Source organism: Chiloscyllium plagiosum, unplaced genomic scaffold (assembly GCF_037043375.1).
Source record: "Chiloscyllium plagiosum isolate Xiang-an unplaced genomic scaffold, Cpla_swu_hap1 HiC_scaffold_9, whole genome shotgun sequence".
Taxonomy (NCBI): Eukaryota; Metazoa; Chordata; class Chondrichthyes; order Orectolobiformes; family Hemiscylliidae; genus Chiloscyllium; species Chiloscyllium plagiosum.
In genome coordinates this window covers 112,984,980-112,999,906 of record NW_028270147.1, presented here as the reverse complement: position 1 = coordinate 112,999,906, position 14,927 = coordinate 112,984,980, and the positions used below count along the sequence as shown (strand labels likewise).

The window sequence follows — 14,927 nt, the reverse complement described above, 5'->3', positions numbered from 1 at the left end:
ACACTACACTGGAAAAACAGTGTGTCCACTAAAAAAGCCAGAGATTGAAAAGCATGATTCAAAACTTAGTTTAAAAGATCCTCTTTAAAAACACTGCCTTCCTTTAACCGAAGGACAGAAAAATGCAGGAGGAAAAGGGTTTGAATTTCAATAGCAATCTTTCAGTTCTGAACTCAATAATTACACAATGGAAATGGTCACTAAATCCTCGAGAAATAATCAGGTGTACTTACACATATTTTGAGAATTGATGGGCAAGGTAGAAAACACCGAGACACCAGAAATTTTAAGAATATTCCCCACAGCTCGATTTTATCACCCACAAATATATTTAACAATTTATCAAGATATTCCTCACAACAGTCTTTTGGTAAAGGGTCCTTGGTAAAGGGGAACACTCAGGATAATTTCTAAAAATGATGACCTGCAACATGTGCCTGAAAAAAGTGGAGTTGTATTTTGACATATTGTCTGGGAAATAATGATAATCCTATAAGTATGTTAAAACATGGTACTTACAGATCGAGGACAAAGATCTGAAGATAATACTTCCTCCTTATCATCATCACTATCATCTCTTTCAAATGTGTCCAATGGGATATCAGTCTTGTGTTCCTCCTCTAGATCCTTGGAAGGTGACCTGGGTCAGGATTCAACATCCAATTTGAACTGTAATCATTGATTAGTAAGCCAAACCTTCTCAGCTACAAACTTTGTGATTTCTTGCAATTATTCAATAGCGTCCTTGACAAAAGAAGATAGTATTATATCAACCAAAGAATTGGCCTTTGAATCACTGCTCTTCAGATCATCTCCTTTAAAGTCTTCACTATCCTCATGATTGTCCTTGGGTTCCTCTACTTTAGTGTCCATGTGCTCCTCATGAATTTCCTCAGATTGAGGCTCGAGGAATGGTACTTTAAATTGAGCCTCGAGTTGGTCCTTTTCCCTGTTCAGTAAATCCAACAGAGGAGTTGAAGAGTTCTTTAGGATATTTCGTGAAAAGTCCTCCCTTTGTGTACTGGAAGAACACACAGACACATCAGCGTTAATATTTGTGTCTGTCTCCAGTGCTGCCTTGGATGCCTTCTCTCTGAACACATCAGTCCGTTAATGCTTTCTTCATTCTTGTCTTTATTCAAGTTTGCCAATCCGTCCTCCTTACCAGACTTGGGCAAGCTCTCTTAAGTTTTGTTTGAGAAAGTCTATAGCCTTAAAACTTGTCCTGAAACTTTTAGACTAAAATGTAATGTTGAATTATAGAACACATTTGCTGTCCACCAGAAAATAGAGAGGCAGGAGGGTAAGGCAATTAAGAACATTTTCCTGAGCATCAGTGAATCTGCATGAAGAGGACACCAAGTGATAACATTCACAGCTGTCCCTTTGTGAAATTAATAACTTGGTATCAATTAACTTCTCTCCCGAATTATTGTCCTTCACTGTTATCTGTCTCATTCAGAACAAGCAGTGCTTTTGTTAACTTTTTGCCTAAAGAAGGCATATTCTTGACAGTACAGTGTATGTAAACGTTCGTATAACGGTAACCTGTTTGTGATAGTACAACAGAGTAACCTGCCAGGGCTCTTGAAGGAAGAGTGATATCCTACTCTCCTGGGTTTTTAGAATCCAGTCAGCCTGGCTTATAGGTGTCAGTGTTATGTTGTAACAGTGATGCTATTAGTAAATTAAGGGGATGACTAAAATTAAACTAAACTGTCTGGAAGAGGTTTTTGTTTTATTCCAGACTTCCAAAAGTACGATCTCCAGGAAGAACCGAGAGGGTTACAGGTTGAGTTCACAAGGGATTCCCTGGGCAATCTCAAATCTGTACTTTACCAATTTGGCACTGCAAACAGGGTTCCAACAAGGGATACGTTTGAATGAAACTGGAAAAGAGGAGCTTCACCGAAGGGTCGGACTCGAGACCAATGGGTCCACGAGGTAAGATTATACCTCGATTGGTCTCGGTCTGCACCTTTGTGTGCTGCTTCCCCCATTTCATTCTCATGGTACCCGGACGGAACCCTAAATGAGATCGTTTAAATAGGTACTAAAAACAGAATCTTGTGGGGTTAGAGGCCCCTGCGTTTTGTGGGATTGGAGACCCTGTAGATCAGTAATTCTGTGAAGATTTAAAATAAATAGGATAAATATGGATGCACATTAAAAGTGAACAAGGGATTTGGGGAAAAAAGGGAAGTAAACAGAAAGAAGCCATATCAGCATGGAAAAAGGTAGATAGGGAAAAATGGGAAAAAGCCATGCAATCATCATGGAGACAAAACTGTATTAAAAGGGGAATTAGTCCATTAACTGAGGAAGGATCTGAACGAGATTGGACAGAACTAAAATGCAAATGTGAAGCACATGATTTAGAAGCAGAACTGGAATTGGCTCGGGAGAAAATAAAACAAAGTAAAGATTCAGAACCCTTGCTGAAATGTCAGGGGCCCCAAAGAAAAGGGAAACCGGTGAATAAACAACAGACTGCAACTGTAGCCGCGCAGGACCAGACTGACGACAAAGACAGTTCCTTATACCCCACCTCTCCCAAAGACCAATTACAAAAGAATCCTGATCCATCTGTGGAGGAAATATTTTACGCATCCCATCCTGTCAGCCGACTTCCTCCGGGTCCCCCCTCAAAACTCACCCACAGTACGGCCAAGGCGAACACACTGCATAAAACAAAACATTGCCTGAACTCCCCTCCCCACTCTGAGGATCAACGTGCCAAGGGCCATACACGTCCCCCAATGAATCATTTGTCCCTGTGTGTTAGGAGTGCTACAATTGCACTGATAAGTGAACTTAAGGCCATTGATTTTGATCAAATCTAACTGCTGCTTTTAAAAGCAGCTCGTACTCTTTAACCAGATGGTGAAAGGAAATTATGCCCTGCTGAAAGAACCGAAACCTTGCTAGTTTTTCAAAAAAGAAGTATTTCTGTTCGACTTTAAAACAACCAGAAGTGCAAGTTGAATTCAAACTAATACAATTTAAAATTCCGATGAGAAGGATTAGGCCAACGTACAGGCTGGCAATTACAACCCTGCCTCCTAATTAGTAATTACAGACAGTCTGTGGCATTCTACTGGTACCGTGGATTCACAACATCCCAATGGATCTTGGGGTCCTCCTCTGTATCCTCCCGAACAGTCCACGATGCCCTTTACTCCCTATACATCCTCTCACTAGTCTTCACTTCCTCCCCAAGCCCCTCGAGTTTCCCAACAATCACACATTTGTTTCAACCGTAATCAACCTGGACATTGGTCCAAGAACTGCCCTTCCCAAAGCAGCCTCCGGTTGATCGCTGGAGTGGAAGCAGCTGGCAACTTCTTGGTCACCCTCCCCAGGGACCTCAGCACGTTTGCCCTTTTATTGCACAAAACCCTTTTCTATCCTTAACACCTGTGCTACAGCGGTTCTTACCCAGCAACATGACTCCTCTTGGTGCCCTGTTGCCTATTACTCCACTAAGACTGACCCTGTTTGCTTATGGTATGCCTTCCTGCACCCAGATTCTCCCCACTGTCCATCCTATGGTATTTGCTGTCTCTAATATAACTTTACATCAAAATGTAGAAGTCTGTACCTCGCATTCCGTGGTATCCTTGCTTACTTCTAAAGATACTCAACACCTAACTGCGGCTCATCTAAGTTGCTATGAGATTTCATTACTTCAGAATCCATTTCTCCCCTTTAAATACTGCTGTAACATTAACCACGCTACATTCGATGGTTCTTCTAGATCTCCAGAGGGCAAACACATGTCAGGATATGCAATTGTCACTTTGTCCCATACAACAGAAGCTTATTCCGTCGATCCACCCTGCTCCGCCCAGCAAGCTGAACTCCTTGTTCTCACTTATGCCTGCATACTTGCTGAAGGAAAGTCAGCTCATATCTATACTGATTCCCTTTGGATGTGCCCATGATGCACTCTGGCAGCAGCACAGCTTCCTTACCTCATCAGGAACCCCGATCCTCAATGCTGCCTATGTTGCTAATCTCCTCAGTACTAGTCAACTTCCCTTTCAATTGGCAATTATCAAATGTTCGGCTCACTCCTCTGATGCTGCCAATGTCACTAAAAGCAACAATGCCACTGACACAGCTGCTGAGAAACCAGTTTTTGAGCAAAGACATGGTTACTCAACTGACGAATCAGAAACCAAAGGGAGACTCTCCTATTTCCTCTTCTGACACCGAGAAAAATGCCTGACCAAGAAAAAATTCAGATCCATCAGGGGGACTCCTCTGATTAGGGATAACAACAATGGATGAACCACGGTTGTTATGTAAATAGCTACAATAAGCTTTGGGTTACGCTGGTAGAATAGACATGTCTGCCCGATTCACTTCTGCCTATTCTAGTTGATTGTGTTCATACACATACACATGTGGAGAAGGAGGGAATGGTGGACAGAATTCTCCAAACTTGGTGGAATCCCCAGCTGCAAGAAAAAGCAAAACAAGCAGCTTCAAATTGCCAAATTTGTCAAAACATTAATCTCGGGAAAGGAGTGAAGTGTCCCTTGCCAAGTGCACCTTCTGACACTATCCAGTGAGATTTTAGACAGTCCCCTAGATGCCATTGTTATAAGTATTGCTGAGTGGTAATTAATGTATTTAATAAAGGGTTGGAGTTTATCCCTGTACTGACTGACAGCAACAACAACTTGTAAAATTCTGTTAAGGGAAATCATACCCAGATTTGGAATACCATTAACGGTGTTTTCCGATAACGGCTCCCACTTCTGTGCGGAGCTAACCAAGCCACTATGTAAGAGTTTGAATACGAATCAGAAATTCCATTGTGCCAACCATCCCCAAGCAGCGAGAATTGGAGAAAGAGCCAAATGTAATTTAAAAGGTCAGCTAAGCAAGTTGGTGGAAGAAATTGGCCTTCATTGGCTGCAAGTACTCCCAAACGCACTTTTTAATATGAGAAAACCATGACATAGAAAAAGACGGGATTCTCGGCGGCTGAACTGATATATGGAAAGCCCCTGAGGACTCCCTGGTCTGCACCATTAACTCCCCAACACCCTGTTGATGGGCATGTCATGGCAGAAGAAATGCACATGTACCTGATTAAGCTGACCAAAGCATTGCAGTCGTATCATCAACAGGTCAAAGCAGCCTATCGAGTACCAGGGAAGGAAGAAGAAAGAGTTCCAACATTTAAAAACGTCAACCCTGGTGACTACGTATGATTGAGAGACTTTAATCATCAAAAATTGGGCCCTTCCTGGAAAGTCGTAATCAAGCTCTTCTGACAACTGAAACTGCAGTAAAAGTAGAAGGATGTTCAACATGGGTCGACAAAGGACATTGCAAGCGTGTATCCCCCTCACAATCCTGTGTTAGTACTGATACAGGTATCCGACGAAAACCGAACCCAAGTACATACGTCCAGATGTAACCGACCCATCTGTGATATCTCAGACTGGCTAAACCCCAATGTAACTGTATAAATGAAACCTGTACTAATACCATTGGAAGTTATGAATGCAGCTGCCCAGCTGAAGCTCAGTTCAACTGCTCACATTTCGTATCCAAACATCACTTTCGACCATATTGTCATCCTCGCAACACTTCCATGCCAGCCATCATGGGATGGCACAATTCCATAACCTCAGCCACTCCATCAACCGAAAACTGTTACTTTGAAATGTTTGTCTGTTCCCGTCTCAAAATGAACCGTACAGATTGCAGTATTGAGCACATAGTACCGAAATCACCAAACCCTCAGCCACCTATTCCCATGAGACAGACAACCTATGCCTTCTCGATGGCATCTTCTCCTATCTGACCTACACCACTGACAGAAATACCTTTACACAGGTTCCTCAATTATCCGATAATCAGATTATCCGAAGCTGATCTTAAGGTCCCGATAGAAACATTACATCAAAGAGCGGTTTCAACCCTGATCACGTCTTCTGTTTACAGGTACAATGATTAAAAGCAAACCCGGCTCACTGAAATGCTGCCGAGGACAGTCCTGAACAGTCCAGGCACCATCTTCAAATGACTGACCTCCTGCCCTCTCTCTCCCCCCGCAACACTCTCCCTGTAGTTCTACACAGGGGTGAACCCCAAACCCTCCATCCCCAGATTATCGCTCTAACATTGCCCTGTACAGGGCAGAGGCGGAACCTGTCAAAAGGTTGTGCGCTATTTGGAGACTTATCCCACAAAGGCAGCAGCAGTCTTCCTGTTGGTGCACAATCCAGCTGCTCCACAGTGGGGGGGTGGGTGGGGCGTGCTCAGGGGTTCGGACGGTAGGTAGGGATCGACGGAAGTGCAGGGTTCGGGAGTGGGATTGGGGCCGGGCGCGGACAAGGTTGGGGGTGGCAATGGGGCTGCTGGGTGGGATCGGACGGGGTTGAAGTTGGGTGGAAGTCGGGGCTGGGGTTGGGCAGGCAGGTTCCCACGTACAATGTGCTTTTGCTGAGTCTCCTGAATGGGGAACAGACTTCACAGAAAACTCCGCACTCCAGAGGAAATCACTTTACCGAATAATCAATTATCCGAATGAAATAGCGCCTGCCCATCTCGTTCGGATAACTGAGGTTCCTCTGTTCCTATATTCAGTAGCTACTGTAATTAAGACGACAAGCTGGAAAGACGAACAAAGACCAAAAATACTATGTACTCCCAATCTTCCATCTGTTACCAATGGTTTCTTTATTCAAGCTAAACCCTCGATCCATGTGTTATTTGCTCACTCTTCCATCATTCTGATGTCCAGTGTATAAATGGGACTCACAAACTTGTGCAACCCCTCACTTATGATGGCAAAACCCATTCGGTAGAAGTAGCACATCGCTGGGTGAAGTGCACTGACAAACGTCAAGGATTCAACGTTAACGCTGTTTCGCTGTTAGAATGGTGCGTTGAAAGAACTTCCGGTACCCACGACATGGGGAAAGTGAAGCCAGCACTGTGTAAAAAGGTTATCAAAGACACTGGTCATACTCCTGCTCTTCATCCACTAATACACGTGGACAACCAAACGTTTGATAGCACCCGCTGTTTACAAGATTCAGCTCTCGCCCTGAGTGGACTCATCATTCACTCACAGAAGTGCGCCTTTGGAACTCCTTTTAGCCTTCATTGGTGATGTGTAAACAAAGGCTACCCATATTTACCCAATGACAGGTACGAATGTTGTGCCCCCGTAAAAAATTTACCACTTTTTAACCCTCCACCATGAAGTACCTGAGGTAGATGATGAATAGAAAGCCTCCCAACATGTGAAGCAGTATGGAACAAAAAGGAGAGGAAAAACAAATGGGACTTAGACAACTTCTTCCATCAACAAACCTGGTGACCCAAGTTGCTGGAAGGACTTATTCCTGGCTGGGATGTTGAGATGGCCCGAGATCAGATAAGTGACCTTGCATACGACATCGAAAAACTTGCCAACTCAACTGCCCACGCTTTGAAACTGGTGAACAAAGAGTTACAGGAGACCCGGATGGTAACACTTCAGAATTGGCTCGTGCTAGATTTCCCCCTTGCTAAAGGAGGCGCTTGTTCTGTTATTGGCCCGCAATGTTGCGCCGACATCAATGATTGCTCTGAAGACATTTTGGACAACTTAGATGTTATCAACAAAACGGGTCAAGATGCAGGGAAGACACCTGCCGCACCATCGTCTGATCCATATGGATGGAGTATTACTTGCGAGCTTTGGTCGCTGTGTGGAACGTACTGATAGTCCCCAGTCTCATCCTAGGAATATACAGTGTCGTCCACTTATGCATGGAATGGACCGTACATTGCTTTTCGCCTAAGCCAAAGAGGAATCTTGTTAATCGACCCTTGTCTATCCCTGTAGCTCCACGTCCGAATGTCTATGCTGAAATCCAGTACCTTTCTGACTCTGATCCTCTGGACAATGACTCGCAAGAGGAAGCACTCAAATTATTGAGAATACAAATCGACTGAATGGATTAATTATACTTGTATAAGCTGTGTAGTTGCCATGAAATGACAAAAGGAGGGAATGAGAAAGTTTATAGCCTTAAAACTTGTCCTTAAACATTTTGACTAAATGTAATGTTGAATTATAGAACACATTTGTTGCACAGTAGAAAATAAACAGGACAGCCAGGGAGGCGCCAGGCCACAAAAGGGGGAACCCAGGATGTGCAGAAGATAAAAACATCTGTTCTCACCAAGTGGTAACAGGATGCACCAAGGCAATTAAGAACAGTTGCCTTAACAGCAATGAATCTGTGTAAACAGGACACAGAGTGATAACATTCACGGGTGTTCACTTGTGAAATTAATGACAGTGTTTGATTGTGATCTTCGACTTGGTATCATCCTGCAAGCATGTCAAAAGCCTTGTAATTAATGGTCAGGTCATATCAATTATACTGGATTCTTATTACCCTTGCAAGACAGGCAAACAGAAAGGGAAAAACATTATTCTGTTATAGTCCCTAACCTGGGCGTTCAAAAAGACACTAGAGAGAGAATGAGTGAAGAACATTTTAATGCTGAGATTGCCAAAGCCAATAAAAAATTAACTCTTTGTGATTTGGTTCAAATGCACGCTTACTTGCTGTGGTTTCAATACAGAGAATAGGTGCAGGAATAGGCTATTCGGCCCTTCGAGCTAGCACCACGATTTATTACGGCCATGGCTGATTATCCACAATCAGTAACCTGTTCCGGTTTTATCCCCATAACCCTTGTTTTAAATTTAATTGCATTTTGGGGCTTTATGATTATTTTGAGTAACCATCGCTGATTATGAAATGCAAACTTTGTAAAAGGTAATATTGATGAAGCTTTAACTTACTTGCTCTTCTTACAGACCAGCACTGCCCCACTGTCAATTCTAACGAGTTGGATCTTATGTCCCATTTGAATTTGAATCACAACTCTGAAAAGAAAAAATGTCTAATTCAAAACAAATGAATCATTTAAAATACAACCTTACAGTAACAATTCAGCCTCAGGTTCAGAATTATTCTTTTCTTAAGATAAAAAGCAAGAGTCTGCTCCTCGCTTAAAAATTATTCTCACCCTAACATTGAAGAGATTCTGACACAAACTATGAGGAAGCCATTTTTTACGGTCAAAGTTTGCCCTCCTCGCTAAGAAGCCATTTTGTAAAACATGATACCTGACATGCGAGCAATGCAAGGTTACCTTACAACTTCTCCCGCTTAGACTGGTGCCTCCTTATAGCAGGGACTTGTCTCACCAACAGGCACCTGACTCGGCTGAATCTGTTTTTCCCACCTGATGAATGGCTCCAGGCCTGTAGGAGTGATCAATTAGGCACACACAAATCTGTCAATTAACTTTTCTTCCTTATGAATTATTGCCTATCCAATGTTGTCTGTCTAATTAAGTGCTTAAATCTAATTAAATGCAGTGTTTTTGTAAAAGTTTGTATAAAGGAACCCTGTTGGTGACAGTAACCTGCGAGGGCTCTTCAAGGCAGAGCTGGTCGCTACTCTCCTAAGGTTTTAGAACCTTAGCTAGCCTGGCTAATAGGTACCAGTGTTATGTTGTAACAGTGATGCTATTGGTAAATAAAGGGGAAGACTAAAATTAAACTAAACTGTCTGGAAGAGGTTTTTATTCCAGACTCAAGAGTATGATTGCCGGGACAAACGAAGAGAGGCTTACAGGTCTGAGCCCACAAGGGATTCCCTGGACCATCTCAAATCTGTACTTTAACATCAGTGCCTGCTAATTTTCATATAACATCTTGTTGCCTCAAATCTGTGCTCATCTTTCCCAAATTCTACGCGAATCCTTCCAATCAAGTTTGCGATTTGCCACATTTTTGAAATGACTCTTATCCAAGTCACATCCAACATGATGACAGAAGTAAATTGTTTTTTTTTCTCCGTTTCAATCTACACACATCTCCGTCTACCACACAATTCTCCTAAAATACCTCTCGACTGGTATCCAGCTGGAGCTCAGGGGCTGTTCTCATTTAGTCCTAATTCTACGGATGTGTTTGTAGACCAAAGAAGCCAATGAATTTAACCTTTATTCCCTCCTCCTCCTCCCCTCCTCAACTATCACAGTTATTATACAGCTCCTTCAAAAAAAAAAACCTTCCATCTAAAAGAACAAAGGCAGATATATGGGAACACTACTACCTGCAAATTCCCCTCGTGGGAAATAGAACCCACTCACTTCAATCATTTCAGTCCGAGACAAGATCTAAAGCAGCAGTATCATTTATTATACTCTTGCAAGAGTGGTGCCTATAAGGTAGGCACATCGAGTTTAACGAGTACACAACTTATATACAATTCATTTCTCTTTCCCTCCTCCCATTGTTCCTCCCCTGTTTACATCTCCCACTACTCTAAACCCAGCTGTTTACCTCTTGCCTCATCCGGCCTTGGGCATAACAAATTACAAGTTTTGCTTGGCCATTGCATCACATCCTGCTGTGGTCCACCGTTATATATCCTCCTCCAATACCATCTGCTTCTTTGCTTGCTAAAGCAACATTTCCTTCCATACTTTGCCCATACTGAGCCTGTTGACCTCTTGTTTGTGTGTTTTTTTTGTTTTTACAGAAGCAGGAAACATGCTTGTAACTGTGTGTACAAGCATATCCAGCTTAACCTACACCCACTCCCCTCACAGCACCTTATCTATTTTCTGTAACATCTACCATTGTTTGCAGGCATATTTCATTCTTGTATGCACATTTTAGCTAATGCAAAAGCAATTATATATTTCCTTTACATAGTTTTCATTCTTGTTAACTCAGCTCTTGGCTGAACAATTATACACTAGTGTGAGTTCATTTACCTTACATAAACAATTATGATTGCCAAAGTAACACTGCTTTACCTATATCCCACACCCTTCAAGCCACTCATCATCCTGACTTAGAAATATACTGACACTCCTTAACTATCACTGGTTCAAAATCCAGGAACTCTACCCAAAGGCACTGAGGGTCAACCTACAGCACACACACTGCAGTGGTTCAAGAAGGCAGCCTACTACCACCTATTCAAAGGTAACTAGGTATGAACAATAATGCTGGCCCAGCAGCGACACCCACATCCCCTACAGTTTTGTTTTCCGTAATCACAGATGAGCAGGGATTTCCTGCAACTGTCGATTAAAGTAATTGCTTTGAGTCCAGTCTCCATTGCAATAGCAGGTGAAGCCAGTCTGGACAATCTTGGTGTCAGATTTGACTCTGAGAGGAGCTCCGAGCCTCACAGTCCCTGAGACTGAGCCGTTCCATTTTGAATTGCCCGCGATCCAAAGACTCGTGCACCGTTGCCGGTCATGCCGCGCCTGCGCAACGATACATTGTCCAGCTGCGGCGCGCCTGCGCACGACCACAGGCCGGTAATCCCACGCCTGCGCGATGATACCGCGTCCGGCTATACCGCGCCTGCGCATCCACAACACGCCGGTAATCCCACGTCTGCGCGATGACACCGCCGTCCGGCCCTACCGCGCCTACGCACCGACAACAGGCCGATCATCCCACGCCTGCGCAATGACACCGCCGCCGGTTGTACCGAGCGGCAAACCAACAGCTTTCCCTCAAACGTCGCGGTCAACACCGGAACCGGCATCGGCGGGTTCACCACCCAAACCCCCCAACCGGTAAATCCGACACCCGCACAAAAAAAACGCGAGCGTATGGAAAACCCTCCCCTACTGAGGTAAAAGGGGGAATTCGTGCAAGGCAACGGAATTGGTCGCACTCCAATTATTATAAATTTTAAATGTAAGTACAACTTGAAGACGCGGTTTCACTTCAGTCTGTTGAACTTTCTTTTACCGAATAAGCGGTGCAGTAGTAAAGTCAGAAAAGGGTGGGTTACTCTTCAGAGGGTCGGTATGGATTTATTGGGCCGAAGGGCCTGTCTCCACTCTGTAGGGAATCTAACCTAAAGTCCCAAGCCACGGCCTCATTGCCGCCATGTTGAGGGGCAAGACCAGGAGGGGCGGGGCTCTGACCACGTGAGTAAAGACACGTGTTGGGCGACATGACGTCAGTGGCCCCGCCTCCAGCAGCGCTGATGAATCAATGAACTCTTCCCTGGGAAGTCGTGACCATAATATGATTAAATTCTACTTTCAGTTTGAGGAGTGAAAAGTGACTCGTATCTGTGCAAGCGGGCATCAGAGCCGCCCCGCATTTGGGACTATGCATACATCAGGAAATGATAAGAATTCATTTTTATGTTTTAAACAGCAGTCGTAGCTTTAAAACCCACAAAAACTCAGCAGCTGCTGGTCTGCCCACGTGACTGGGAGATAGGCGACAGAGGACAGATAGAATCCACACTAGACCAACATTACCCATGACTCATGGGGCAAAACTCCAGAATTAATTAAATATGGAAACCCATCTCCTAATCACATCAAGAGACTGACTGAAACACACACATACCCATCGATACGGAGCCATTCTGACACAAAGGACAGGCATCCACCAGACAGGTACGGACAGACCAATACACACCAACACCCCAAGGGAACAAAGGGGGGTGCTAGCCCCTGCCCTCACAGAGAGAGACAAGCAGATCATACCCGGACCCATTTTACATAAACCAATTAGCACCCTATTGTGCGTGCCCTGCAACTCTCCTGGGATGGCAGGAAACAGCCTATTCGCACCTACTCCAGTGATGATGGGGAACTATCATCCCATTCATCCTCAAATCCCACACATCCTGACAACTAAAAGTATATAATATGAAGCTGCGCGCGGGAACAGCAGAGCAGCTGAGATTCGAACCTCGGTTGGTCTCCGCCGGCGTTACTGCAGTAATAAACGTTACCGATTGTTGAACCGGACTCTGGGCTCGGACTGATATCATTTCATCCGCGCTAACATCTGCAACCTAGTTAAGACAGTTATGAGGGTCTGAGAGTTAGGCTAGCTAAGGTGAAGGGGCAATAAACCGAAGAGGAATCCATTAGCAGCAATCATGGAAGAGAAATTGTGAATTGGAAAATCGTATAAAAGCTAAACCTTGCAGTCACATTTGCCTGTATCTTGTACAATGGCCTGATGGCTCATATGTTAGTGAAGCCTGCTGTAGCATCTACAAGTAAGATATAGGTCAGGAAAAGTTGGGAGAAAGGAACTCAGCGAGTTTTGAGAAGATTTGTAGCTCAGGTTGAGGTTCTGGATGTAGGTTTGCTCACTGAGCTGGAAGATTTGTTTTCTGCCATACTAGGTGACATCATCAGTGAGCCTCCTGATGAAACACTGGTGGCATGGCCTGCTTTCTATTTATGTGTTAGGTTTCCTTGGGTTGGTGACATAATTTCCTGTTCTTTTTTCTCAGGGGGTGGTAAATGGGATCCAAGTCAATGTCTTTGTTGTTAGAGGTCCAGTTGGAATGCCATGCTTCTAAGCATTCAAACTGGAACTCTATCAACAATGACATTGACTTGGATCCCATTTACCACCCCCTGAGAAAAGAACAAGAAATGACATCACCAACCCAAGGAAACCCAAGCACAAAAATAGAAAGCGGACCATGACACCAGTACTTCATCTAGAGGCTCACTGATGATGTTACCTAGTATGGTTATGAAATGTCTGAAAATGAACCTTCCAGCTCAGCGAGCAAACCTACACACAGAAAGGAACTCAAGAAAATTACAATCAGTGGAGGGAGAAGTAACAAAAGGATTGGTGAGGGCAGAGTGATGGATATGATCTATATGGACTTTAGTAAGGCATACGACAAGGTTGCCCATGGGAGACTTGTAGCAAGTTTAGATCTCATGGAATACAGGGAGGACTAGACATTTGGATATAGAAGGGAGAAGATAGAGGGTGGTGGTGGAGAGTTGCTTTTCAGACTTAGAGGGCTGGGACCAGTGGAGTGCCACAAGGATCAGTGCTGGGTCAACAGCTTTTCATCATTTATCCAAATGATTTGGAAGTGAATGTGGAAGGTGTAGTTAATAAGTTTGAAGATGACACCAAAATTGGAGGTGTAGTGGACAGCAAAGAAGTTTACATCAGATTACAATGGGATCTTAATCAGATGGGCCAATGGGCTGAGAAATGGCAGATGGAGTTTAATTTAGATAAATGCGAGCTGCTGCATTTTGGAAAAGCAAGTCAGAGCATGACCTAAACACTTAATGGTAAGGTCCTCGAGAGTGTTCCTGAACAAATAGAGCTTGAAGTGCAGGTTCATAGCTCCTTGAAAGTAGAGTCACTGGCAGATAGGATAGTGAAGAAGGTGTTTGGTATGGTTTCCTTTATTGGTCAGAGAATTGAGTATAGGAGTTGGGAGGTCATGTTGCGGTTTTACAGGATATTAGTTAGGTCACTTTTGAAATATTGCATGCAACTCTAGTCGCCTTCCTATCGAAAGGATGTTGTGAAACTTGAAAGGGTTCATAAAAGGTTTACAAGGATGATGCCAAAATTGGAGGGAATTGGATGGAGTTGTCCTGCTCGCTTTTAAACAATCCCCAAACCTCAAACAAATCATTGTTCGTAGCAAGCTGCCCGGCTTTCAGGACAATTCCATACGACACTGTCACGGTAGACGCTGCAAGAGGTATCAGAGTGTGGACATGGATACCATCATTACACGTGGGAACACCTCCCACCATGTACATGCAGGTACTCGTGTGACTCAGCCAACGTTGTCTATCTCATACGCTGCAGGCAAGGATGCCCTGAGGCATGGTACACTGGTGAAACCGAGCAGAGGCTATGGCATTGGATGAATGGGCACTGCACAACAATCAACAGATAGGAGAGTGCCCTTCCAGTTGGAGAACACTTCAGCGGTTCGGGGCATTCGACTTTGGACCTTCGGGAAACCATCCTCCAAGGCGGACTTTGGGCCAGGCAGCAGCGATAAGTGGCCAAGCAGAGGCTGATAGCTAAGTTCGGTACCCGTAGGGAT

The 14,927-nt window shown here is 44.0% G+C and overlaps 1 pseudogene; it reads right to left on the bottom strand.

The window, feature by feature from the left end:
* The window catches only part of LOC148149255 (centrosome-associated protein 350-like), a 1,171,865-nt pseudogene that overhangs the window by 62,306 nt on the left and 1,094,632 nt on the right, over positions 1 to 14,927 (bottom strand).